The sequence below is a fragment of the Pinus tabuliformis genome, chromosome 2_1, assembly GCF_031772625.1.
Source record: "Pinus tabuliformis cultivar Carrire ecotype Pingquan chromosome 2_1, CPIR1, whole genome shotgun sequence".
NCBI classification, from domain to species: domain Eukaryota; kingdom Viridiplantae; phylum Streptophyta; class Pinopsida; order Pinales; family Pinaceae; genus Pinus; species Pinus tabuliformis.
The window spans coordinates 463,370,256-463,396,499 of record NC_142299.1 but is presented as its reverse complement, the minus strand read 5'-3'; the positions used below and the strand labels follow the sequence as shown (position 1 = coordinate 463,396,499).

The 26,244-nt window shown below is 35.8% G+C and overlaps 1 pseudogene; it reads right to left on the bottom strand.

The window, feature by feature from the left end:
* Positions 1 to 12,461: 12,461 nt before the first annotated feature.
* LOC149200929 (mitochondrial outer membrane protein porin of 36 kDa-like) lies at positions 12,462 to 14,368 on the bottom strand (annotated as a pseudogene).
* Between the last annotated feature and the right edge of the window lie 11,876 nt (positions 14,369 to 26,244).

The following is a 26,244-nucleotide window of genomic DNA, read 5'->3' as shown; positions in this document are numbered from 1 at the left end:
GGGTCATGTAATTCATTGCACATCCTTTAGAAGTTTCAACATGTGATTAGGGGGAGCATGGTTAGTATTCAGTATTCATACTCAGCATTCAGATCTACAACGCTCAAGAGAGAGTTCTTCATTCAACATCGGTCGACGCTTTTCCCTTGATGTCAAAGGGTGAGAGTAACTTGGTGTTTGAAAATCTTGGTGCTTAGCTTGATGTGTTTTATAGGTATTTGTAGGTTGTGGTGACCAAACACCAAAATGGTTGCATCAAGTCCAAAGGGAGATATTTTTGGCATTATGAATAATGTGTTGTCCTTGATGGCAACCTACTTGATGAGTTGTCTTTTGATGGAAACCTACTTGATGAACATGTCAACATGATGGTAGCAGGATGAGTATTTAGTCTAGTACATATGTGATAGAGAGTTTTGTCAAAAGAATAATAGTTCAGATAAAAAGGAATGATAAATATGAAGTTTGAAGAAGTATGTGCGGGTTTGGTGAAGCAAAGCCGAGTATAAGCAAGTTTTATGAAGCAAAGTCAAGTATATTCAAGTAAGTATACAAAGGTTTGTAAATAAAAGACATGTACACACGCAGGTATGAAGAAGAAAAGGTGTATACATATTCCACACCATGGTATTCCAAATACCAAGGGTATTTACCATGTTATTGACCTATGGTATTGAGCCCAACAACAGATATTTGATCCCTTCCAAGAATACCATTGGCACTAGTATGGTATTGACCTGTGGTATTAGATAAGGGCTAAGCTATATAAGGAGATGGATATCAAAGTGTTTGAGTTGTGAAAGTGTTGAATATTTTCACGAATAGTTAGATCTAAAGAAAGTGTGTACATAATGGGATATTATTGATTTGTTTGATCTAAAACTAAGTATGCACCTGAGAATTTGATGATGGATCGGATCCAATAGATCTAAAATGACAATTTTGATTATGGGTTGATTTCATCAGTGATGATAGTGTCTTCACGTGTGATTTTTTTGTGTATTATGCCAGGATCTGGGTATGTTTGAAGTCTTTTTATGCAGCGAAGGTTTGTGACAATAATTTCAAATCTGTATTCATAACCTAAAAGGCGCGTACACCCGCAGGTTTAATATTGGTAATTCGTGTATTTATTTAGATCTGTACAGGGGTTTGATTTCTGAAAAGTGCATATACACGAGAAATAGTTTTGAGGAAATCACATATATAAGCTAGGGTTTTGTTGAAAAGGATGTAAGATTAGTCTAACCACTTTTGTTGTGTTTCTGTTGTCTGTCAATGAAGTCTTACTTGATGATCTAGTTTAATATTGTGATATATGAATTTGTATTGATTGGTTGAAGAATGATGATGTTGCTAGTTGTATGTGATTGAAGATTAATGATGAATGATTCAATGGTTCTTTGTGTGATTCAAAGTTTATTTAAGAATGACAGTGATTTAGATTCAGGGTTCAGTGTTTTGAGATCTATACACAGGTATGCTTAAAGGAAGTCACATATACACACGGGTTTGATAAAGTGAAGTAGCGTGTATATTCTGATATTTCAATGATCAAATTTTTCAGTTGGTTCAGTGAGTTGATGCAGTGTTTGGGTTCAGTATTGGTATTCTAGTTATAGTGATATAACTACTTTGGTTGTTTGAGAATAAGTTTATTGACTTGGGTCTCAGTTGGTTTAGTGATTGGTTGATTCGGTTGGTTCTATGGTTGAGTGATTTTTTGCAGTGTTCAGTTTTAGTTTTGATAATTGGTATTGGGCTTAAATTATGGTAGTGGGTCCAGCCTGAAAATTTGATGAAACGTGGCCTACAGTTGTGATGTGTTGTATCAGGTGGATCCAACATGAAAACTTATCAAATTTATTCCATGGAAGAGTTGAGGGTTTGAGCCTTGAGTGAGGAAGTTGAAGCTTCCTTCCAGTGATAGTTGGTAAATCTGATCAGGGGGTTGGAGCTCCCTTCTGGAGGGTGCCAATAAACGAGATCAGGGGGTTGGAGCTCCCTTCCAATGGGTGCTCGAGAATTAGAGAAGGTTGTAGCCTTCTGCAGGTGGGTGTCTGCGTGCTAGTATGAGTCTATGCTAGTACAAGATTGTACAAATTTTTTCTTTATAATAAAAAGAATACATATACGACATCAGCGGTGGTTTTTCCCCCGTTGGGTTTCCACCTAAAATCCTAGTGTTCATGTGTGGCTTATTTGTTATGGTTTTTTTTTTTACTACACATGGTTACTGTTTAATTAATGTTTAATGAGGTATTTATATACTATCTCAAATTAAACAGATGATGAATTAACTAAAAAGTAAGTTTACTGGACATACGTTAGTTGTCTGCATAACAGTAACGTACATAGGCGGGTTCCCTTTAGTAAAATCGCGTACAGAAATCTGGATATGAAATTGAAAAGTTTAATGACTTGTAAATACTGATTCACAACCCCTCCCCCCTCCCTCTTAGAATTTTTCCCAACATCAGAGATCATGTGGCAAGTACACAACACTATAAACCATGTCACCTCATTTGAAAAGTTATCAACAAGAGGTGTGGCATTTAATTTCTTAATACCAAGCTTTTAATATTATATTTGTTCCTAGAATGTGTAACGCAGCTATGGGTGCATTAGAAAATGTTGTTATTAGGTTGTCATTGCTTAGGGATGGTTTTTCAATTGAAATTCTTTATAAACCATTCGCCCCTGATAAAATCACTAATTTACACATTTTTAATGATGACCAATGAATACTACATTTCATGGAGAACATTGATGTATTCAAAGATGCAACTATTGATAAAGACAAGCATGAAAAATCATTGCAAGATACAGCTCTTTCAAACAAGGAGAACCCCATGACAAAGGGCATGGTATCATTAAAAATTTTGTATGACATGCACAATCGCTTTAAGGGGTCAGTCAATTATAAAACCAATAGTTCAACGTTGTTGCGTGAGCAGATAAACATTGGAATGGAGAAATATCCAAAGTTTGTGAAACTTCGCACTTGCTGCACACCATAAGCCCGACAAGCCTTTATTTGCTCATTCAAGCAGTACCAAGATGTTTTTGCATGGACATATGATGATCTAAAAACTTACGACACACAAATAATAAAACATGTTATTATGATTAAGGAAGGGGCCAAGCCTTTTCAGCAAAAATTGCAGAAGGTACATCCAACACTTGAGCCCCTGATTCAGAAGGAGTTGTAGAAATTGTTGAATGATCAGATCATTTATAAAGTGTGACATTCAACTTATGTATATAATCTGGTCCTAGTAAGGAAGAAGTTTGGGGAAATATGCTTGTGCCTAGATTTCCGGAATCTTAACCACTCCTTGAGCAAAGACAACCACCCTATGTTGTCTATGGAACAGATATTGTGATATTGCGACTAGTGTTGAGGATATAAATGTTCTCTTTTGTTGATGGATACTCTGGATACAACAAGGTTAATGGTCTCAAAGCCTAAAAGAATAAAAAATGATTTTCGAATGTAATGTCAATGTTTTGAAGTGATGAAACAATATTTCATGTGTAAATTGTAGTCCAACCAATACTAAGTTGGAAATTCATACTGTAATACTTGACATTTCATATAAAATAATTTACGTGGTTGAAATTATTTATAGTTGTAATTAATATTATTTAGTATTGTCGTTAACATATGTAACTTTGCGTTTTCATATTAGATGAACATGCACATTGTATGACATTTTTTTTTAATTTAGTCGCAAAATCATACTAATTAATTTATGTTGATTAATAATGAACACATAAAATTAATCTAAAACTACTAAAGTAATAGTCTATTGATGAACACAAATAAAATGAATATACGATGACTAAATTAGTCGTTTACATTGATTATTAATGTAAGTAAATGAAATGAATATAAACTACTAAATTAGTCGTTTATATAATGAATATGGAACTATCAAAAAAAGATAAATGACTATTGTAAATGATAAATTTGTGATTACAAATGATGACTAAATTTTGCATATATACGAATATTAATAGCTAATTTATAGTATCTTATAACACAACCAAAATTTAATCATATTTCTTTGGTCATTAATTGTTTCAAACGATCAATAAAATTTTCATATATAAGACTATTAGTAACTAATTTATGATATCTTATAACACGGCCAATATTCTTGTCATATTTCTTTGATCATTAATTGGTTTTATCGGGCGATCATATAGTATTTAGAAATTAATGACTAAATATACTACTAGATGATAATTTTGAGACAACCAATTAATGACTAAGATAAATATGACTAAAAGTTAATTGCGTTATAAGATATTGTAAATTAGCCATTGTTGGTTGCGTTATAAGATACTGTAAATTAGCTACTATTGGTCACCAACTAAAAAATGGCCATTTATATGCAAATTTTAGTTTAGCCATTTTGTATTAGTGAAATCGGGTTATAGCCTACATAATACGATGTAAATCAAAGTTGGTGCTTGCATTACATTAAAAAATAAAAATTAAAAAGTAAAAAAAAAAAGAAAAAGAAGGTGGTTTTCTCCCGTATGTGTTTCTATGTAAATATCATGTGTTCAAACTTTATTTGATAGATGCCCTATTGTATTGTTGAATGTGCTTAATTGGCTAAATAATTGTTAAAAGTTATAATATATTGATTAAACCCCCCACCCCTACCTGGTATTTTCTTGGAAATTTCAATGTTGTATAGCTGATTTTCAATTTTAAAAATGGTTCTTCAACAAATATCTCCCAGTCAAAGCCCAAGCCTAAGCACCATGGAAACCACCCAGCAAAGAGACATACCACTAATGTTTCCTAAATTTTGGATAAATAGAGCATTAAGATGAAGCAATTTTAACGTAAAGAACAAATATAAGAAATACATATAAGTGCAACTAAAATCCATTACCTCACAAATGTTGTATGAATGCCTTGGTTCTTGGCTAGCTGGTTATTATGGGTACATAATTCACATATTTCCATGCTTGTGAAGTGATTAAATCATCCCTAACCTCAAAAGAAACTTAGTAAAAATACAAAACAAATGTGGCAAAGAACAACAATGGATGAAGCATGAATGATATTTCTAATAGCAATTTTTGTGATAACTAAGGCAACTGATTTAGTTTTGTATATTCTCTAATGTGGTATGAGATTCATAAAGAATTTCACTACCTTATATTAGATATTTATCACCACTTCTTTTGCAGTTGATAGGTCATTGCTTATCACAATTTACTCACGCAATTGAGTCATAAATGTCGACTAGCAATAACTTTGTGCACTTAGAATCATCAAAGGGGACATATATCAAAATTACATCCCAAAAAAATATTGAAGTATCAATTAATACTCCACATTAGATCCTTATAATATTGAAATTGATATGGTATAATTTTGATACTTAATACATGCATTGCATTAATGTGCTCTATCACTTACTTTGTTTCTTCCTTCTTGTTTTTTTTAATGGTAATTGGTACATTGTATTATAAAATATGTGTTATCACATAGCAAGAGTACATAATGAAGTTCTTATAGCCAAATATTCCATAAACTTTCCTACAAATTGCCTCCTTTTGTCATTTTCTCCTAACAAGGATGAAAATCCAAAATTAAAATAAGGTTTATATGTAAATTCTCTGAAGAAAACTCTAGTTACAATATCTTTGTTTCATACCAGATCATTAACCTATTGATGCAAGATAAAGTTTCCTTCATGTTAATATTAATTAAGGGAATTGCCACATTCAAGTCAAATGGTGCCATAATAGGGGAGAAAAATGAATTGACTGAAGACACTTAAGCACGGGAGAACAAAATTTTGGTTATTGTATGTTGTGAAACCGAATCACAAAACAGAAGAAAATATAGATCAATGACTTGAAAATTAGCCTCTTTGAGGGGAGCACCTCCTTAACATCACATAAATGAAAAATTCTTGGATGATACAAATGACTATACCTTCTTGGTATATATATGAGTCTAAGGGGTCACAATATAATTATAGCCTACATAACAATAATAATATAAGGGCACAACAATAATAATAGTGGGGTTCTATGGGACACAACATAACAATATGGGGGCTATATGGGCTCAACAATAATAATAGGGAGGCTACACTAGTATTATAGGGACCTAACATGCCCCTATCCTTCAAAAAAGTGTTGTCCTCCACGCTTGAGTAGTTATGGATTCTTATGTATAAAATTCTCATCCTCCCATGTGGAATCTTCAGTGGATAATTTCTTCGACTTAATGACATACTTTGAAATTGATATATTATGTAGTTGTCAAGTTCTTGTTTCCATGACTTCTTCAAGTTCCAATATTAATTTTCCTTCTTTGTCAAGTTCTGGCAATATTGTTTGAACTGGGACCTTGTCACTGATAACCTTCTTTAAACATGAAACATGGAAAGTTGGGTGTACTCAGGAAGATGGAGGCAACTACAATTTGTATACCAGAGTACCAATATTTTCCAACACTTTGTAAGGACCATAATACTTGGGTGATAATTTATTATCCTTCTTAACTTGCTTGAGGGACATTTGTTTGTATGGTTGTAGCCTTAAAAATACCCAGTCGCATACATCAAAACTTCTTTCACTACGATGTTGATCTGCATGTTGTTTCATTTGATTATGTGCCAAAGTGAGGTTATCCTTTGACTTGTTGTTGATGATCGATGTGATATTCCACTACTTGAACCTTAGAATTTTCTCTTAAAGATGATGTGATGGATGTCGGATGATATCCATAAATGGGATCATTTTTGCTGCAGTATGGAAGGAAGTGTTATACGACCATTCATTCAGACATAACCACTTAACCCGTTGTGTTTGTTTATCAAATATAAAGAAACGAATATATCATTCCAAACATGTGTTCACTATCTCAGTTTTCCCGTCAGATTGAGAATGATAAGATGAGCTATGAGCTAATTGAGTACCAAGACAAGAAAATTTTCATTCAAAAAATTCCAGTGAAAATGGGATCTCTGCCACCTACAATAATTTTTGGGTTTCCAAGTAGATTTTGAATTGTTTCCCTAAATGCAATAGCAATTGTACTAGCTTTAAAAATATTAGATAATGCACAAAAGTGTGCATACTTGGTAAGTCTATCAACTACCACCATGATGACACTCTTCCCTTCAGACTTGAGTAAACCTGTGATAAAATTCATTTACACCTCCTCCCAACATTGACTTGGAATGGCTAAAGGTTGTAATAGACCTAGGGTCTTTATATTCTTAACTTTATTTTGTTGGTAAACCAAACATTCTACCACAAACTTCTGAATACCAGATTTAAGGCCATCCCTAAAAAAATCCTTCTTGACCCTGTAGTAAGTTTTTAAAAATCGTGAGTGCCCTCCTAAGGCGGAGATGTGAAATTCCAAAAAAATCTTTTGTTTGAGTTGGGAATTCTTACATAGATATAAGCGATCTTTGTACCATAGTGAATAATTTTGCTAGATAAATGTATAAGATGCAATGGGATCTTGCTGCAACTTTCGAATGAGTGTCTACACCTCTTTTTCATTCTTCCATTCATCCCTTGCTTCAATTATCCAATCAGGTTGGATAATAGAAATGCCACAAAGCAATGCTTCCACATCCTCATCCTTTCTTGAGAGCGCATCTACAACAACTTTTTGCTTCCCTTTTTTGTATATGATTTCAAAGTCATAAACCAACATCTTTGTGACCCATTTTTTCTACTTTTCTAAAGACAATATTTGTTCCAAAATGTATTTAAGACTATCGTGATATGTTTTTACCTTGAAGTATCTTCCCATTAGGTAAGGTTGTCATTGCTTTAGTGCATGTAGTATTGCCAGCATTTCTTTCTCATAAATAAGTTTATGTAAATACTTGCCCTTGATTGAACGACTTTCAAAAGCAATGGGTTTTTCTTCTTGCATTAAAATAACACAAATTCCATTTCCTAAGGCAACACATTCCACAATAAATGTTTGTGTGAAGTTTGGTATAGCTAAGACTAGTGCTTGGCAAAAAAAAATTTAAGATGTTAAAAGGCCTCACTATTACAAAATGGCTAATTAATTACTAAAAAAAGGACTAAAATTTGCATATAAATGACCATTTTTCAATCGGTGACCAGTAGTAGCTAATTTACAGTATCTTATAACGCGACCAACTTTTAGTCGTTTTTAGCTTAGTCATTAATTGGTTGTCTCAATTTTATCGTCTAGTAGTATATTTAGTCATAAATTTGGTCATTGATTTAGTCATTGATTTAGCTATTAATTTCCACAATTAATGACCAAATATACAACAAAATATATTACTATATGGTCACCCGAGAAAACCAATTAATGACCAAAGAAATATGACCAAAATGTTGGTCGTGTTATAAGATACTGTAAATTAGCTACTAATAGTCATATATATGTAAATTTTAGTCATTGTTTGAAACCAATTAATGACCAGAGAAATATGACTAAATTTTGGTCATGTTATAAGATACTGTAAATTAGCTACTAATAGTCATATATATGGAAAATTTAGTCGTCCTTTGGAATCACAAATTTACCATTTGCAGTAGTCATTTTTTTGTAGTTTCATATTTATTATATAAACAATTAATTTAGTAGTTTATATTCATTTCATTTACTTTCATTAATAATCATTATAAATGACTAATTTAGTTGTATATTCATTTTATTTGTGTTCATCATTAATCAATATAAACTACTAATTTAGTAGTTTTAAATTGATTTTATGTGTTCATTATTAATCAACATAAATTAATTAGTATGATTTTGCAACTAAATTTAAAAAATGTCATACAATGTGCATGTTCATCTAATATGAAAACGCAGAGTTTCATATGTTAATTACAATACTAAACAATATCAAGTGCATCTATAAATAATTTCAACCACATAAATTATATTATATGAAATGTTAAAGTATTACAATATGAGTTTCTAACTTAATATTGTTTGAACTACAATTTACACATGAAATGATGTTTCATCACTTCAAAACATTATCATTGTGTTGCCAAGGCATTACAAGTGAATTCACCAACTCTAAAGACTTGACCATCAGTCTCTATGTGTGTGTCTTATGTGGGATATTGAATCTAATAATATCACTAGATCGGTTCTCTTCTCTCTCTCTCTTTTTGCATTTGTCACTCCAGTGTTATTGCTCTCAGCCTCTTTCTTCAATTCCTGCTTCTGAGCATCAGTATTGAGTTCATTTTCTGAAAACAAAACAAGATACAGTGCAGAGTGTAAGACATGAAATACAATGAACAATAAAATATAAACTAAAGTAGACTATAAAGAGTTCGTACGACATGTACCTCAACATCGGTAATGCCAAATCCATTTTCCCCATACAAGCAAGAAACTCAAACAAGTTTTCTTCAGTTGGGCGACAGTGGCCACTATAATGTGGCTAGATGACCTGTATAAACAAATCAAATAAATTGTCACCATATAAAATGACACCTTAGTAACTTATTATTCAACCTTCAGGGAAAGCTTAGGCACAATCATGCCAACTAAGTTACATGCTAAAAATTTCAAGTTGTAAGTAACTTATGAAAACAAATAATCGAAGATGTGATGTTTAATCATTGTCATTTTATTTGCAACAACATTTCATTTTACAATGCATGAACTTGGTCAAGTATACAAGCAACATGTTCTCAAATAACAACATGAAAGTAAAATTTTCTGATAGTCATGAAAATCTTTTAACACAAAATAGTTATAAGGATTCCAATCAGTATCATGTAATACTAATTTCATCTTCAAGATTTGGTTGTTGTTTAAATTGACATGATACGAAGTATTTTCAATTTAATATTTAAAAAACAAAACAAAATCATAAGAAACGTTCAAAATACAATCAAACAATAAAGAGAGGATATCATGGAATGGACATTGCAATTATAAAAAAATTGTTTACCTGTCCATCGATGTCTTGTTTGGCATTCTTAAAACATTTTCTTTCCCAAAATAACCATGAGGTGAAAGAATCACAAGATTAAAAACCATAGGAATCCCTACTAGAAACATTTCCAAAGTCGATGGCTCAGGTGCCTGGAGGACCTCTAACAACAAATGAATCATATCCAATACATGCTCTACATTGTCTCCCCATCCTTTTTCCAATCACATTTCCTGTAACATGCCCACAACAGAGTCAAGTAACAATCAAACAAAGACATTGACATTTGTTTTTATCTTTTCTATCTATAAAATTTGAATCTGTTTTGTTTCGAGAACATATTAATTCATATTTAAAGTCTTCCTAACATATGAGAAGGTACCAATCAAGCATGACATCAGAAAAATCGACCTCAATGAGGTCCTCAAACAATTTCTACAATATATTTTTCTTTCTATGATATATTGGGTATAAAAAAGAACATATCTGCAAAAGAAAAATCCATATATTACTTATGTTCAAACTCTGTATATGGTGTATTCTTAGGAAACTTTTTAAGATGTTCCTCCACCTTTACCAAAGCAAACTGTAGCTTGGTTAAACTCGGTATCCTTTCATTCAACATCAATTTCTGCAAGATAAATGTCACACATTATTCTTTCCCATTTCTCAACATGCTACATATGATAAATTAAAAGTCACATAAAACCAAGAGAAAACCCTTTTCTAACCAAAACAAACAAACAAATAGTGCCTCTAATAAAACTTCATTCTAATATCAGCAGATGAAAAGAGAGTGGACCATTTTTTCTGCTTGAATTTGCCTGTTTTTGTTATGAAAGTGCTCGAGCTTCAGAAACCAAAAAATGTGAGGGAAGTTGTAAATGTGAAAAAAACTATGTTGACCTTTGTAGACTTCTTCAAAATGATGTGAATGATGCCATTTTCGGATGTGGTAAATATCATAATAAGAAATGGCCACATTGGATGCAGAGATTAAATATAAAAACTTGTGGACATGGCATGTATTCTAATAAATTGCATTGCAATGACTACCATGGGCCTCCACAGGTTACAACTCCTCAGTATGTTAGTCTTGATGATGAAAGAGAGATGGAAACGATAAATATGGGTGGTCCTAGTTTGTATGGTGGATATCTTCAAACCAAGGTCGTCATCTTAATGAACCTAGGTTCTGACATGGTAAACCTGGATCTGGTCCTCACCCAGGATCTATCAAGGATATTTTCACAAGAGTCTCACAATTTATCCAGTAAATAAACAGTTAAATTGTATATTAAAACAAATTGAAGTGAACTGCTCAAAATCCTCTTAGGTGGGTTATGGTCAAGTGGTTAAACCAAAGCACTTTTAATGCAAAAAACTAGGTTCAAAGCCACCTGAAGACATGTTACTGAATTAATATGGCCAACGAAGTTATCTACCTCATCCAAAAGTGGGTGGAAGTCTTAACAACCTTGATGGCCCATGGTTGTGGTATGTCTCAACAAACAAGGAAAGATGCAAGTATTGGATGAATCTAATGTGGATTTATCTACCCCATTCAAAAGTGGGTGAAAGTCTCAGCAACCTTGATGGCCCATAGTTATGGCATATCTCAACAGACAAGGAAAGGTGCAATCTTGGATGAATTTAATGGAAGAGATACCCTTGGCCATGGCCTCTAAGAAAAGGTAGAGCCCAATTCATTAACAAATTTCCATTTTCCAAATGCAAAAAAGAATATCACAAGATCATACCTTTGCTATTATAGCCGTCAAGTCATGCATGGAATGTGCGGCCTCATATGATTCAAAGAAAGATGCTTCTTCAGAATTTTCTATGGCACTTGAATACACCTATGCAAAAGTACATTAAATCAACTTTGAATATCATATGGAAATAAAGCAGAAATATCAACTATGGTGTTAATATCAGTCCCAACAAAAAATTATTATTGGCTAAAAATGAATGTGTTACACACACAATAGTGCCAGCTCCTTTTCTTGTAGAAAAAAGACAACCAATTGGATCAGTTGAAGGTTGAGCATTGATGCTAACTGATGTCCATGGCAAATTTGGGCAAGCCAACACACCCTCAAATTATTAATTCAATCAAAATGGGAAGGTCTAAGCCCTCATCCAAATGTTGAAACAATATGAAATGAAGGGCCTGAACAAAACCCCACCCATATCAAATACTGAAGAGCTCGATTAATAATCTTACCATTACCTAAAACCAAAAATGTTTCACAACTTTTCAACCAGATTGAAGCTCCGGCCAACCATGTTTGGCAACACCCATTTTCAAGAGCATATGCCTTATAAAATTTACAACATCTGACTTCACAAAACTACATTGCTAATTAAGTCAAGGTGTTGAGTTGCTTTGTGCCTCAAAAGAAAACACATGAACTGAAATAATTATTCTGAAAGGAAAAACTCAAAAATTCCAATCAAAATTTGGCATAGAGCTTCACTTAAATATGTACCAAATAGTGCATATCCATGACAGATCCTTCAAGTCTTCAAAACCAAAGATAACCCCACCTTCGCATGGTTGTGAAAGGCTTTGGTGTCCACCTCACCAGAAAGAGTAACAAAAATTTTAGGCCTCTACTCATGCTGAAGTAGTTCAGTTGTTGTTCCATAATTATTGAGGCACCCCTTAATTGTTGTTGGTGGGTCCAAAGCATGTTGAGTGCCTATGGTGAACATATTCTTGTTCCTTGAAAAGATATGTGATATCTCTGCTCCAACAATAATCTTTTTTAGAGGACTAACAATGTGCAAGTAAGATGCCTTCAAGGTATCACCCTTACCAGTTCTGCAAAGCATGAGTCACTTTCAGTATGACACCAAAAAACTTTCTATGCAATGCTTCATAAAAAAGTTTGCAATTGGCCCTAAATTTTACCAAAAAACCCACTAAAATTCACTATTTTAGTTTACAAGAATGGCAAGGACAAAGTCTTACAAGGTCAAAGAAGAAACAAAATCAAGCTTTGAAATACTCAAGCCTTCATCATATTTCAAGAAGTTTCCTGATGCAATGTAGAAAGAAACTTCACCCCTACAGAAAGACTCTCGTTTCCAATTACTCCTGAGAAATGTGTTATTGGAGATGGTGTCAATACAATGCTTGTACTGACCCCTGCATAATCATGCATATATTGAAGCTCAACCTGTCAAATTTACAATATATAATGTAAGCAAAGTTAAAGTGTAATCCGTTTCACAAAAAAAATTACAAAAGTATTTTTATCACTATAAAACATGAAGAATGTTGTTAAGCATTGTGTTTATCACAACATACCAACATGAAATTTTACCATGTAGATAACCTTGTGACTATTGATGATCAAAATTAGGGGGCATGTTGAAGCCTGACTACTACGGATGTCTGAGTAAATGTCTACAATATTACAAAGAAAAGGCTCCAGATAGAAACAAGAACAAGATGTTTCGTTGCAATGGTTCTCACATATAAAACTAGTTATTATTTTTCATATCCTTACAAATGGCTTATTTCAAACTGCAGAACTGGAAATTTGATCCCTTCTAAGGTGAGACTGAGTGGAAGAGCACACTACAAATGAAAACTACAACATATTTCAAATATATGCATTTAGGAAAATGGCACAATTGACACAAATTCCGAATCACCTTAATTGTCATGTCTTTCTAAATGGTAAAAATGAATGCCACAATAACTGAAAGAATGTTTTAACTTATAGAATGTAGCAATGTCCCAATTAATACAAAGTACTTCAGGTTTTTAATTTACAAAAAAACACCTACATTAAATGTGCAAATTGTTCAAAGCTAAGTATGATGTCAAAGATAGATTTTATTGTTCAAATCATACAATTAATAGAGACGACATCTTGCACAACTAGGTTTTCACTCTCAAGTTCTCTATTCTTAGGGGTAGCCATGACTTCCTGTTGTGGTCACCAACAACCTCCCTCTTTGTTTGATATTAGCAATAACATCAAGCAAAGGGGGACCCTTAACCAAAAAATCCCAAAAATATTTTTATTAAAATTTTTGTATTTAACTCCCTAAGAGCTATATCGCATCGCAAAGGTAGAGTGAAGCGTTTTCCTAAGCGCATAAATATGCTGCAAAGAAGCGACGTGAAATCCATCGCATCGCATGCATTGAAAGCGCTCTTAAAAGGAAAACCTAAGGAATCGCCGACGGCCGATATGCGACGTCGCATATCGCAACGTCGCATAAGCAGCACACAGTGATAAAACGAAAATTGCGATCTGCGATCTGCGATCTTACAAATTGCGATTCTGCGATTTGCGATCTGCGACGAATGAGACTATCAATTGCTGCGATGACACTTCTTGACATCGCAATCCTCGATGCTGCGATGCGAATCGCAGAAACCATTCATCGCAAAGATCCCTCGGCATGATCTGTAAGCCCAAAATTGAGCGCGCACCTTAAGGGAAATTAATGATTGTACGCCTGAGTATCCAAAGATGATTGTGTTGCGTTTTTCGAAGAGTCAAGTCATTATGAGTGTCATGATTATGCATTCATTAGAACTTAATGCTTTCATATCAATATTTTCGTCGTGTCTCTTTTCCTTTGCGTGAATTGTAAGGCAGCAACTAATATAAATCTATATGCAGGAAACATCCAAGGAAAAGGGGAAAGCACCAATACTAGAAGAATAGAGAGGAGATGACTTCGCAAATGGATACCGCATGCAGCAGAACCGCGGACTCCAGAGTATCGCTCAGATACTGATGGAAATAGACTATCCAAGACTCAGAGTCAAAGGTGTACAAAAGCAAAGCGTTTACAAAAGATCCTAAAGCCCGAATTGGGTAAAGCAAAAAGAAAAACGCTAAAGAGGGAAGACGTCCCAGAAAAGCCTGGAACAAAGAACGGAAGCAAGTTTCAATACAGAAGATTGTTCAGGCAACGAAATCCCAAACTCATTGAGTCATTCACATGGCCGGAAACCGAAATAGCAACAGCACAATCAATTTGAAAGAAATCTGGGTTATACTAAGTATACACGCCGTGAAGACACTCCTCCAGAAGAAGATTTTCAAAAATATCTTCTAGTTTGTCAGAAAGAGGTGCCAGCTCTTGTTATTTCTACTTTTATCGCTCGAACAAAAGGAAAGAACAACCAGCCGACTCTTTCCAGGCGAACAGCGCATTGCTTACAGCACTAAGGAGCAGATACAGAAACGGTTAGAAATTAGATTCAATTTTTAGAAATAAATTTGTTTTAGTAAAAGGGCGGTCATTTGAAGCCGTTTCCTAAATTTGTGTAATTAAGATTAGTCAGTTAGTAGTATTTAACCCTTCTCATGGAATTTGGAAAAGGGCCCGGAAATTTGTCAAAAAACTTGTCCTCAGAACATGCACTTTTGCACCCTCGGAGGGGGTTTTTGATGAATGGATGGATCGAGATTTATTTATGTTTGCATCTTAATGTCTGCTACTGATGTTGCACTTTTGTACTCTTAGTAGACGTTAGAAGTAAGTAGAGATAAATCGTTATTGCTTGAATTTTGTGATTAAAAATCAGTCATAAATGGTACTTTTATCTCTTGACGAATTTCTGCTTATATTCTTAGAGTGATACACAGCTGATGTTGTTTATATGTTAATGTATGAATGTGTGGGTTACCATTTGGCACTTTTGTACGGTGGAGTCATTTATTTGTGCTTGACATATGAATAACTTATTATGCGATATGTTGTTCACAACTGCTTTGCTTAACTTCTTATGCAGAATGGTTTATCTTAATTGATTTATATTCTTATGATAGCTGAATGATCTTTATTACCAGTTATTGTATGAAATCTTTTTAGATCGCATAATGGAAAAATTCTACCCCGGGTTAGCATAGATTAGATGTGTTGCTTTTGTTAGATTACAGTAGCATAGAGTCAGTTTAGAGGTTAGAATTAAATTAGCTTAGAATTATTTCTAGATTAGCATCATCAAACTCTACACACACACACATCATCAAACTCCACACACTCACACCCCTTAGATTGGGAAGCTTGTCCCATTATCCCCAGTCGGACCCGCTACACCAAACGGCCACGGAGCCGCCAACCAGGTTCCCGACTGGGTGGGTATCCCCCTTGTTGTTGACCCGATTTCAGGGCCCTCAACATATTTGGCGCTAGAAGGAGCGCACGAACTATGAATGGAACCTAAATCAAAATCTAAATACCATTCTGAGAGTAAATCACCCTCATCAACTCCCTCGACTTCTCCAATACGGTTAAACCCAGAATTTGAAGTCGCTCGAGTATCCACCACTGCTACATACTCGAATATATCAGACCAACTTATCATTGAACCCCCTGAAATTCAAACTTTGATTCGTAAACTCCATGGATTCTCTATTTTTACTCAGAGGTCTGATGAATCTCAAAGCAGTGTGACTTCGCAGTACAACCCTGCTCATCCCCTTACCAGATTGAAGAGTGAAAAATTTGGCATACAACCAAGTGAACTCCCTCTCCCCACCAGGAAAAGAGCAAGGAAAACACCACCAGAGTCTGACAGTGAGACTCTTTCATCCACTTCGTCCATCTCAACTCCCTCACCGCGAAGTCAACCACCCACATCTTCATTCCAAATCACTCATCCATCTTCCACAACCCTTCCTCTTCAATCATCAAAGATCTTAATATCTTCATCTTCTCAGCATCAGGGATCATCTTCTGCACTTTCAATAACTAGCAGCTCAACGATGGCCCAGTCTCCATGGAACAATCCTGGGGCGGTTTTAATGCCTCCACCCCTGAGCCCAATACCGGCCCATCCTGAGAAATGGCTACCTAAATTCAATCCAAAAACAGGCATGCTAGCTGAAGAGCATATCAATAATTTCATGCTTTCTGTTAATCTCAATGGAGTTACCAACGAAGATGCTGTTGTCCGGCTTTTTCCCTATACAATGCAAGGAACAGCCGGGTCATGGTACTTTTCGTTACCTTCCGGGTCCATCACAAGTTGGGACATTTTTCAAAGTCAATTCCTTACCAAGTTCGGTGATGACAGATCCACGGCGACATTGATCAATGACCTATCTAATCTTAAAGCTGAGGCTAGAGAACCCATTAAAGATTTCAACTTACGGTTCAATAAGATCCTCAACAAAATCCCCGCTGCTTCACAACCCAGCGAGGAAGTAAGATGTGAATGGTATATCACGGCCTTACCATCAAACTTGGCTATCTTCGTAGATAGGGCAAACAAGACCACCTTAGTTGAAAACTTGACAGAGGCGTTAGCAGTAGAAAAACGCGTAGTAGCCCTAGAAAAGAGATCTGCTATAGAAGAACGCAAATCTAAGAAAATCTCTTTCAAAGAAGACACCAAGAAGAAGCAAACGAAAGATCCTTTCGATTTGGAAGGATTACAAAAAGTGTTAAAGGCCATGTCCAATGAGATGATTGACATAAAAAAACAAGTAGCAGAGACTTCTTCGAAAAAGCCCTACAGAACTTTTAAAAGAAATCCTCCCATGGAGGTGAAACCACCCAATGCTGTCTCAAACGTCGAATCTGAAGAAGAATAAGAAGAAGAGAATACCACTGAAGGGCAGACCGATGATGAAGAAGTTGTGGAACTACAAGGAATGTGGGACTTCATCATCCCACAAGAAGAAGATCAAAAAGCATTTCTGGTTAGCACAAGAAGCAAAAATCAACTTGATCCTCCCCAAAATACCCCTAAACAGAAGGGCGCAAGCCCTGCAACAAAAGATAAGGTCACAACAAAGAAAAAAACTGCTAAACCGACCCAGTTTAGCCCAGTCCAATCAGATCAAGCACCTCCATCAAGAACACTGATAGTGTCGGATGAAATGGAGTATAACATTATCGATGACATGAAAAAGACTAGGGCTAATATTACTCTTTATGAGTTGAGCAAATTGAAACATCAACAGAAAATAATGATGAAAGAATTACATGTTGTGCCTACTACATCTTTACCTATAGCTGTAGCTTCCCTCAACATGGGGAGACCTCCAACCAACGCGATCAATAAGATTGATCCAAATGACATCGCCTTGATTGGAGGAAGATCAAGATCTCATACTCCTCCTTTTCTTCTCACTTATGAAATCTTCAATAAAAACGTGCACAATTGCTTGGTCGATTTTGGTGCTTCAACGAATATTTTACCCAGATCAATATGTGCCAAATTGAATGTTCAACCTCAAAAGTCCGCAGTGCGTATAGTTCAACTTGATCGATCCCAAGTCAAAGTGATTGGTGAACTTAATCAAGTGACCATAAGATTGTCGTCTAATCCGAAAGTGTGTCAGGTTATCGACATTCTAGTAGCTGATATCCCTGAATTCTATGGTTTGATTCTTAGCAGGGATTGGTCCGAGAAACTCCACGGATATTTCTCAACCGACTGGTCGCACATGTGGTTACCATACAATGGTAAACCAAATCAGATAAAGGTTGAACGAGAGTTGCACCAAAAGTACATAGTGACAGAATTGGAAGGAGAAAATGAAGCAATAACATACAATAGCAGCATCATAGGCAATTACTCAGTAGATTCTTTCCTCGGCAATTTCAATGCTCATACCTCACCTTACTTAGGAAATTCAGTTTTGTCCCAAGTTGAAAATTTTTCCCAAACTGATGATTCAAAGTGTTTTAATTTTTTAGATAATTCTATAAATACATCTTTGTTTTGGAAATTATATTTTGACGGCTCTAAATCTAACGAGGGAGCAGGAGCAGGATGTGTTCTGATTAGCCCAGACGGGAACAAGATCATGCTTACATGCAGACTTGAGTTCGATTGCACAAATAATACAGCGGAGTACGAAGCCTTGGTCCAAGGCCTATACAAAGCAATCAGATTAAATGTTAAGTATCTTCAAGTCTTTGGAGATTCTGAGATTGTCGTCAAACAGGTACGTAACACCATACATTGCCTGTCAAGTCATTTAAAGCACTATCAATCTTTAGTACAAGATCTCACTGCACATTTCATAGCATTCAATATTTCGTCAATCCCAAGACTTCAAAATGCGAGCGCAGACCTTTTAGCTAACGTAGCCTCCAGACTTATTCCCTCCGAAGATTTTAGTTCATATAGGTTTTCAATAGAATTAATCTTTAGACCATCCATCCCTGACAACATCACCAACTGGAGAGTATTCAACGACAATCCTGACATCGTAAATTTCCTCACTTATGAAGGATCCTACTCAAATCAAATAATTGACGAAGACCATCATGATCACCAAATACAACAAAATGGCACTGATAATGCTATACCGAAATCGGTGGTCAAGTTAGAAGACTTATATGATTTGAAAAGTCGGTTTAAAAGGTCCGCCAATGCTAAACTCTACAGTTCTACTCTGAACTATGAATTAGTGAACCTAGGGACCGATCAGAAGCCGCAAAACGTTAATCTAGGCCACGGCCTAGCCCCTGAAGAAAAATCAGCATATATCTGTCTTCTGAGACAATACAAAAACGTTTTTGCCTGGAATTACGATGAACTGAAAACATACGACACTTCTATCATTCAACACGTTATCCCTATGATAGACAATGAAAAACCTGTCCAGCAGAAGCTCAGAAAAATCCACCCTAACTTAGAAAATCAGATAAAGACTGAGCTAAATAAGTTGTTGAGAGCCAGAATAATTTTCCCCGTCAGACATTCCAAATGGGTATCCAATATGGTGCCCGTTAGAAAGAAAAACGGAGATATTAGAATCTGTATTGATTTCCGGAATCTCAACAAAGCCTGTCAGAAAGACAATTTTCCCCTCCCACCTATGGAGCAAATATTACAGGCAGTAGCAGGCTCAGAATTAATGTCTTTCCTGGATGGATTTTCAGGATACAATCAAGTGATGGTGCATCCCAATGATCAGTTGAAGACCACATTCCGAACCAAATGGGGCACATATGCATATCGGAAGATGCCATTAGGTCTGATCAATGTCGGCGCTACCTTTCAGAGAGCCATGGACATCGCATTTAAAGGGTTAGTCAATAAATCAGTAGTGATTTACCTGGATGATATAACAGTGTACTCCAAGAAGCGAAGCGACCATCTCAAAGACTTGAAACAAATCTTTCAAAGATGTTTAAGGTATGGGATTTCACTTAACCCAAAGAAATCTTTTTTCGCATTAAGTGAAGGGAAATTGCTAGGATTCATAGTGTCGAAATCTGGTATTCACATTGAACCTGGCAGAATCAAGGAAATTTCCGAAATATCCATACCCCATAACAAGAAATCCATGCAATCTTTCCTTGGACAAATCAATTTTGTGAAAAGGTTTGTCCCGGATTTTTCACGTATTATTTCTCCCTTACAAAATATGATAAAAAAGAATTCAAATTTCAAATGGGGTCAAGATGAGCACGAAGCATTCAACTTGATCAAACAAGCTATCATTAATGCTCCATCTTTGGCCACCCCAAAATTTTCAGAATCTTTTATCTTATACACATTTGCCTCAGAGAAATCTTATGCCGCAATTTTGACCCAAGAAAATCAAGAAAAGGCGGAAGCTCCAATCGCATTCTTTAGCTTGAACTTACAAGGTGCTGAACTTAATTATTCAGACGTGGAGAAACAGGCATATGTTGTTTTCAAAGCGATCAAATATTTCAGACCTTTCTTACTTAAAGCCCACACCAAAGTCGTAGTACCGTTTCCAGCGGTAAGAAACCTTCTGGTACAGAAGGACATGGGCGAAAAGAGAGCAAATTGGATTACTGCTTTACAAGAATACGATCTTGGGATCAAACCAGCAAACATCGTAAGAGGTCAAGGCTTCTGCAAAATGTTAGCTGGAGCATCGCAAATTCCTGAGAACTCATCTGAAGAGGTACATACGTATGAGGTAAGCCTAAACGACGCAGAATCATTATATGCTGACACCATTTATTTTCTTAAGAACGGGTATGCTCCATCACGCCTGGATCACACCAAGAAAAGAGCTCTGAGATTGAAAGCTAAACAATACCAGCTCATAAATGATGTTCTGTTTAAAAGGAATTACGATTCTGTGCTTCTTAGGTGTCTTGAGAAAACTGAAGCCGAAAAGGTTTTGCAGGAACTCCATGATGGACCAGCAGGTGGACACTATGCTGGAGATGCTACTGCACATAAAATCTTGCGTGCAGGATATTATTGGCCCACGCTGTTCAAAGACTCATACAATCACGTAAGGAAATGCCAAGTCTGCCAGACTGCTGCAGGAAAACAAAGGAAATCGTCCATGCCACTACAGCCGGTCAACATCGAGCAACCATTCAGCCAATGGGGCTTGGACATAATAGGTGAGATCGTTCCTCACTCTTCTAAGTAGCATAGGTATATCCTCACGGCAACATATTATTTTACTAAATGGGTAGAAGCAGTTCCTCTCAAGACAGTTAATTCTGAAAACATTATTGAATTCATAGATCAATTTATCATTACTAGGTTTGGATTGCCAACGGCCTTAATGTTTGATAATGCCTCATATTTTTCTGGAAATACCATGACTGAGTTTGCGCTTAAAAGAGGGTTCAAACTGAAATATTCTGCCAACTACTATCCGCAAGGTAATGAATTGACCGAATCAACAAACTAATCAGGATTATTAAAAGAACAATTGACCAAAACCAAAAGAATTGGCGCAAAGCGCTGGTAAATGCTTTATGGGCTGATAGAATCACGAAGAAAGCTTCAATCGGCACTTCTCCCTTTAATTTAGTTTATGGGAAAGAAGTGGTTCTTCCAACTCACCTAGTCATTCCCTCTTTGTCTTTAGTGCAATACATCGATGAAGTATCTACTTCCTCTTTACAATTGAGACAAATGGAAATAATCAAACTAGAAGAACAACGAGAACAAGCTAAGAAAACCCATGCTCATCACCAAGCGCTAATAAAATCCTCTTTTGACTCAAGCATCATAACCAGAAAAAACTTTCAGATGGGAGATTTAGTTTTGAAATGGGATAAGGCTCATGAAGAAAAGGGCAAACATACGAAATTTCAGAAGCTGTGGCTTGGTCCTTTTCAGATTGTAGAAGTCATAGGCCCGTCTACGTTTGTGTTTCAGGATTTGGCAGGTAGAAGAGATTCTTTGCCTGTCAATGGACAAATTCTTAAAGTGTATTTTCCATAGAAGAGCATTCTTCTAGTTTTGTAGGTTAGTTTTAGTTTTTTATTTTTTGTTTTTCTCTTTCTTATGAATAAAACCGGTTGTAAATGATCATTTAAAAGGATTCATGAAAGAGCACACCAATTCTCTATCAGATTTTGATTTCGCTTGTACAAGTAGCAAAATTTTTGAAAAATCTGATTTTTATTATTGACAAATAGAGTTAACTTTACCCTGAATACGATGTTAGTTTCAACCTCAAAAAACTTTGATAAAAGCAACCTTTGGTAAAAAATTGTTTTATATCAGCACAATGAAAGGTATCATCAATAATAAAATAAATATTCTCTGCAAAGCTGTTGTTTTCAAAAAACTCTATTATTGTCGTCCAGAGCTTTCTTAAGGAAAAACAATGACTTCCTCCCTGCTAAAAGGAAATCGCAGCGTTCAGAGAAACAATCCAAGAAAACACTATATCTCAAAGAATAAGAGGTCTCATCACGAGCCGGCTTATCATGATCACAGATATTATAACTTGCTGACTTTGCCAATACTGTCTATCAAAACAGGGCAACGACTTAAGATTGTTGCAATCAAAAGACAAGAGGTCTCATCACGAGCCGGCTTGTTCAGCAAAAGTGTAAATCAAGTGAATGACTGTGTCATAATTTGGCCACCAAACCAAGACATTGTTCTTTAGAGAATAAAAAAGGAAAAAGTGTCAAAAGGATTTTTCTCTGGAATGTTGTAAATAACCTCAAGCAGGAAAAAGGATCATTGCTGGATAACATGGTAACCCTGTCGAGGCTATGGACGCTTGTGGGCAGCAGAGGCTCTACCTACGACAAATGAGTATACTTTAAAGCCAGTACGCAGAGAAGACCTTATTTTATTTTATTTTTTTAAAAAAGACCGAGTAATGTCTGGTGTGAATGCAAGAAATAAGCCTGAGGAAGCAGACAATTGGAATATAAAAAAGGTTGAGACAAAGTATCGTTGACAGGATGAGGGATAATCTACTCTATCTGTCCATAACAAAATTTAGACATATGAAAATGTTGTTGTTTCGGAAGTGAAAGGTCAATAGAAAAGCAGAGATAACTGGTTCTTCACAGTGAATCGCCATTGTTGTGGTCACCAACAACCCCCCTCTTTGTTTGATATTAGAAATAACATCAAGAAAAGGGCGACCCTTAACCAAAAAATTCCAAAAATATTTTTATTAAAATTTTTGTATTTAACTCCCTAAGAGCTATATCGCATCGCAAAGGTAGAGTGAAGCGTTTTCCTAAGCGCATAATTACGCTGCAAAGAAGCGACGCGAAATCCATCGCATCGCATGCATTGAAAGCGCTCTTAAAAGGAAAACCTAAGGAATCGCGGACGGCCAATATGCGACGTCGCATATCGCAACGTCGCATAAGCAGCACACAGTGATAAAACGAAAACTGCGATCTACGATCTTGCGATCTGCGATCTGCGATCTTACATATTGCAATTCTGCAATTTGCGATCTGCGACGAATGAGACTATCAATTGCTGCGATGACACTTCTTGACATCGCAATCCTCGATGTTGCGATGCGAATCACAGAAACCATTCATCGCAAAGATCCCTCGGCATGATCTGTAAGCCCAAAATTGAGCGAGCACCTTAAGGGAAATTAATGATTGTACGCCTGAGTATCCAAAGATGATTGTGTTGCGTTTTTCGAAGAGTCAAGTCATTATGAGTGTCATGATTATACATTCATTAGAACTTAATGCTTTCATATCAATCTTTTCGTCGTGTCTCTTTTCCTTTGCATGAACTGTAAGGCAGCAACTAATATAAATCTATATGCAGGAAACATCCAAGGAAAAGGGGAAAGCGCCAATACTAGAAGAACAGAGAGGAGATGACTTCGCAAATGGATACCGCATGCAGCAGAACCGCAGACTCCAGAGTATCACTCAGATACTGATGGAAATAGACTATCCAAGACTCAGAGTCAAAGGCGCACAAAAGCAAAGCGTTTACAAAAGATCCTAAAGCCCGAATTGGGTAAATCAAAAAGAAAAATGCTAAAGAGGGAAGACGTCCCAGAAAAGCCTGGAACAAAGAATGGAAGCAAATTTCAATACAGAAGATTGTTCAGGCAACGAAATCCCAAACTCATTGAGTCATTCACACGGCCGGAAACTGAAATAGCAACAGCACAATCAATTTGAAAGAAATCTGGGTTATACTAAGTATACACGCCGTGAAGACACTCCTCCAGAAGAAGATTTTCAAAAATATCTTCTAGTTTGTCAGAAAGAGGTGCCAGCTCTTGTTATTTCTACTTTTATCGCTCGAACAAAAGGAAAGAACAACCAGCCGACTCTTTCCAGGCGAACAGCGCATTGCTTACAGCACTAAGGAGCAGATACAGAAACGGTTAGAAATTAGATTCAATTTTTAGAAATAAATTTGTTTTAGTAAAAGGGCGGTCATTTGAAGCCGTTTCCTAAATTTGTGTAATTAAGATTAGTCAGTTAGTAGTATTTAACCCTTCTCATGGCATTTGGAGAAGGGTCCGGAAATTTGTCAAAAAACTTGTCCTCAGAACATGCACTTTTGCACCCTCGGAGGGGGTTTTTGATGAATGGATGGATCGAGATTTATTTATGTTTGCATCTTAATGTCTGCTACTGATGTTGCACTTCTGTACTCTTAGTAGACGTTAGAAGTAAGTAGAGATAAATCGTTATTGCTTGAAGTTTGTAAGTAAAAATCAATCATAAATGGTACTTTTATCTCTTGACGAATTTCTGCTTATATTCTTAGAGTGATACACAGCTGATGTTGTTTATATGTTAATGTATGAATATGTGGGTTACCATTTGGCACTTTTGTACGGTGGAGTCATTTATTTGTGCTTGACATATGAATAACTTATTATGCGATATGCTGTTCACAACTGTTTTGCTTAACTTCTTATGCAGAATGGTTTATCTTAATTGATTTATATTCTTATGATAGCTAAATGATCTTTATTACCAGTTATTGTATGAAATCTTTTTAGATCGCATAATGGAAAAATTCTACCCCGGGTTAGCATAGATTAGATGTGTTGTTTTTGTTAGATTACAGTAGCATAGAGTCAGTTTAGAGGTTAGAATTAAATTAGCTTAGAATTATTTCTAGATTAGCATCATCAAACTCTACACACACACACTCACACCCCTTAGATTGGGAAGTTGGTCCCATTATCCCCAGTCGGACCCGCTACACCAAACGGGCACGGAGCCGCCAACCAGGTTCCCGACCGTGTGGGTATCCCCCTTGTTGTTGACCCAATTTCAGGGCCCTCAACACTTCCCTAATGAGGGGTGGCTCCCTCTCCTCCTTTGATCCGGCCTTTGAGGCAACCACAAAAGCTTTCAAATATCTTGTGGCAGCTTCTTTCTCAAAAGCAAAAGAACCATAACATCAACCAAATGATGGTTTGTTAAGAAATGGAATAAGTGCTTAAACTCATTCCATCAATCCAAGGAGAAAAGCACTTCATTGCTACCTCTAAAATCTATGCTTCGAAATATAGATTCAATTATCAACTATAAACCCCAAAGTTACTTGACAACATCACCCATTGTCACCTTGGTGATCATCCTTCTCACATAAGGCTAGCTCTCCTCCAACATAAGGGAGGAATCCATGATAAGACTACAAACTTGTCCTTCAAACACTAAAAAAACATATTTGCAAAATGATATTGTTTTTGTCTTTTAAGATTTGAAATGGAAAGCTAGGCAAGACATAGTGCCTGGTCCCTGGGCTATAGACTCTAAGCAACAAACAAAACTTTAAAATTGATGAATAATATGTGAGTCATGACAAAACAACCAAACAACAAGTGTTATCAGTTAAGAATAGATCCAATAAATATGTAACAATGTTATCTCCTACTAGATGGAACATTTGAAGGCAATGTGCTCCCCCAACTTGATCTCTTGTAAGTCACATAGCTGAAAATTCCCTTTGAGGTGTGTGATGCCATGAGCTATCTCAAACCAAAGCTAGTGGGAGCCCACTCTAAATGAACCAAGGGGAATCCTAAGGTTGTGCATCCAATATCTATTAGTATAGATAGGCCTAACAATAAGAGTCACTTAGCCACATAAAGCACCCAAA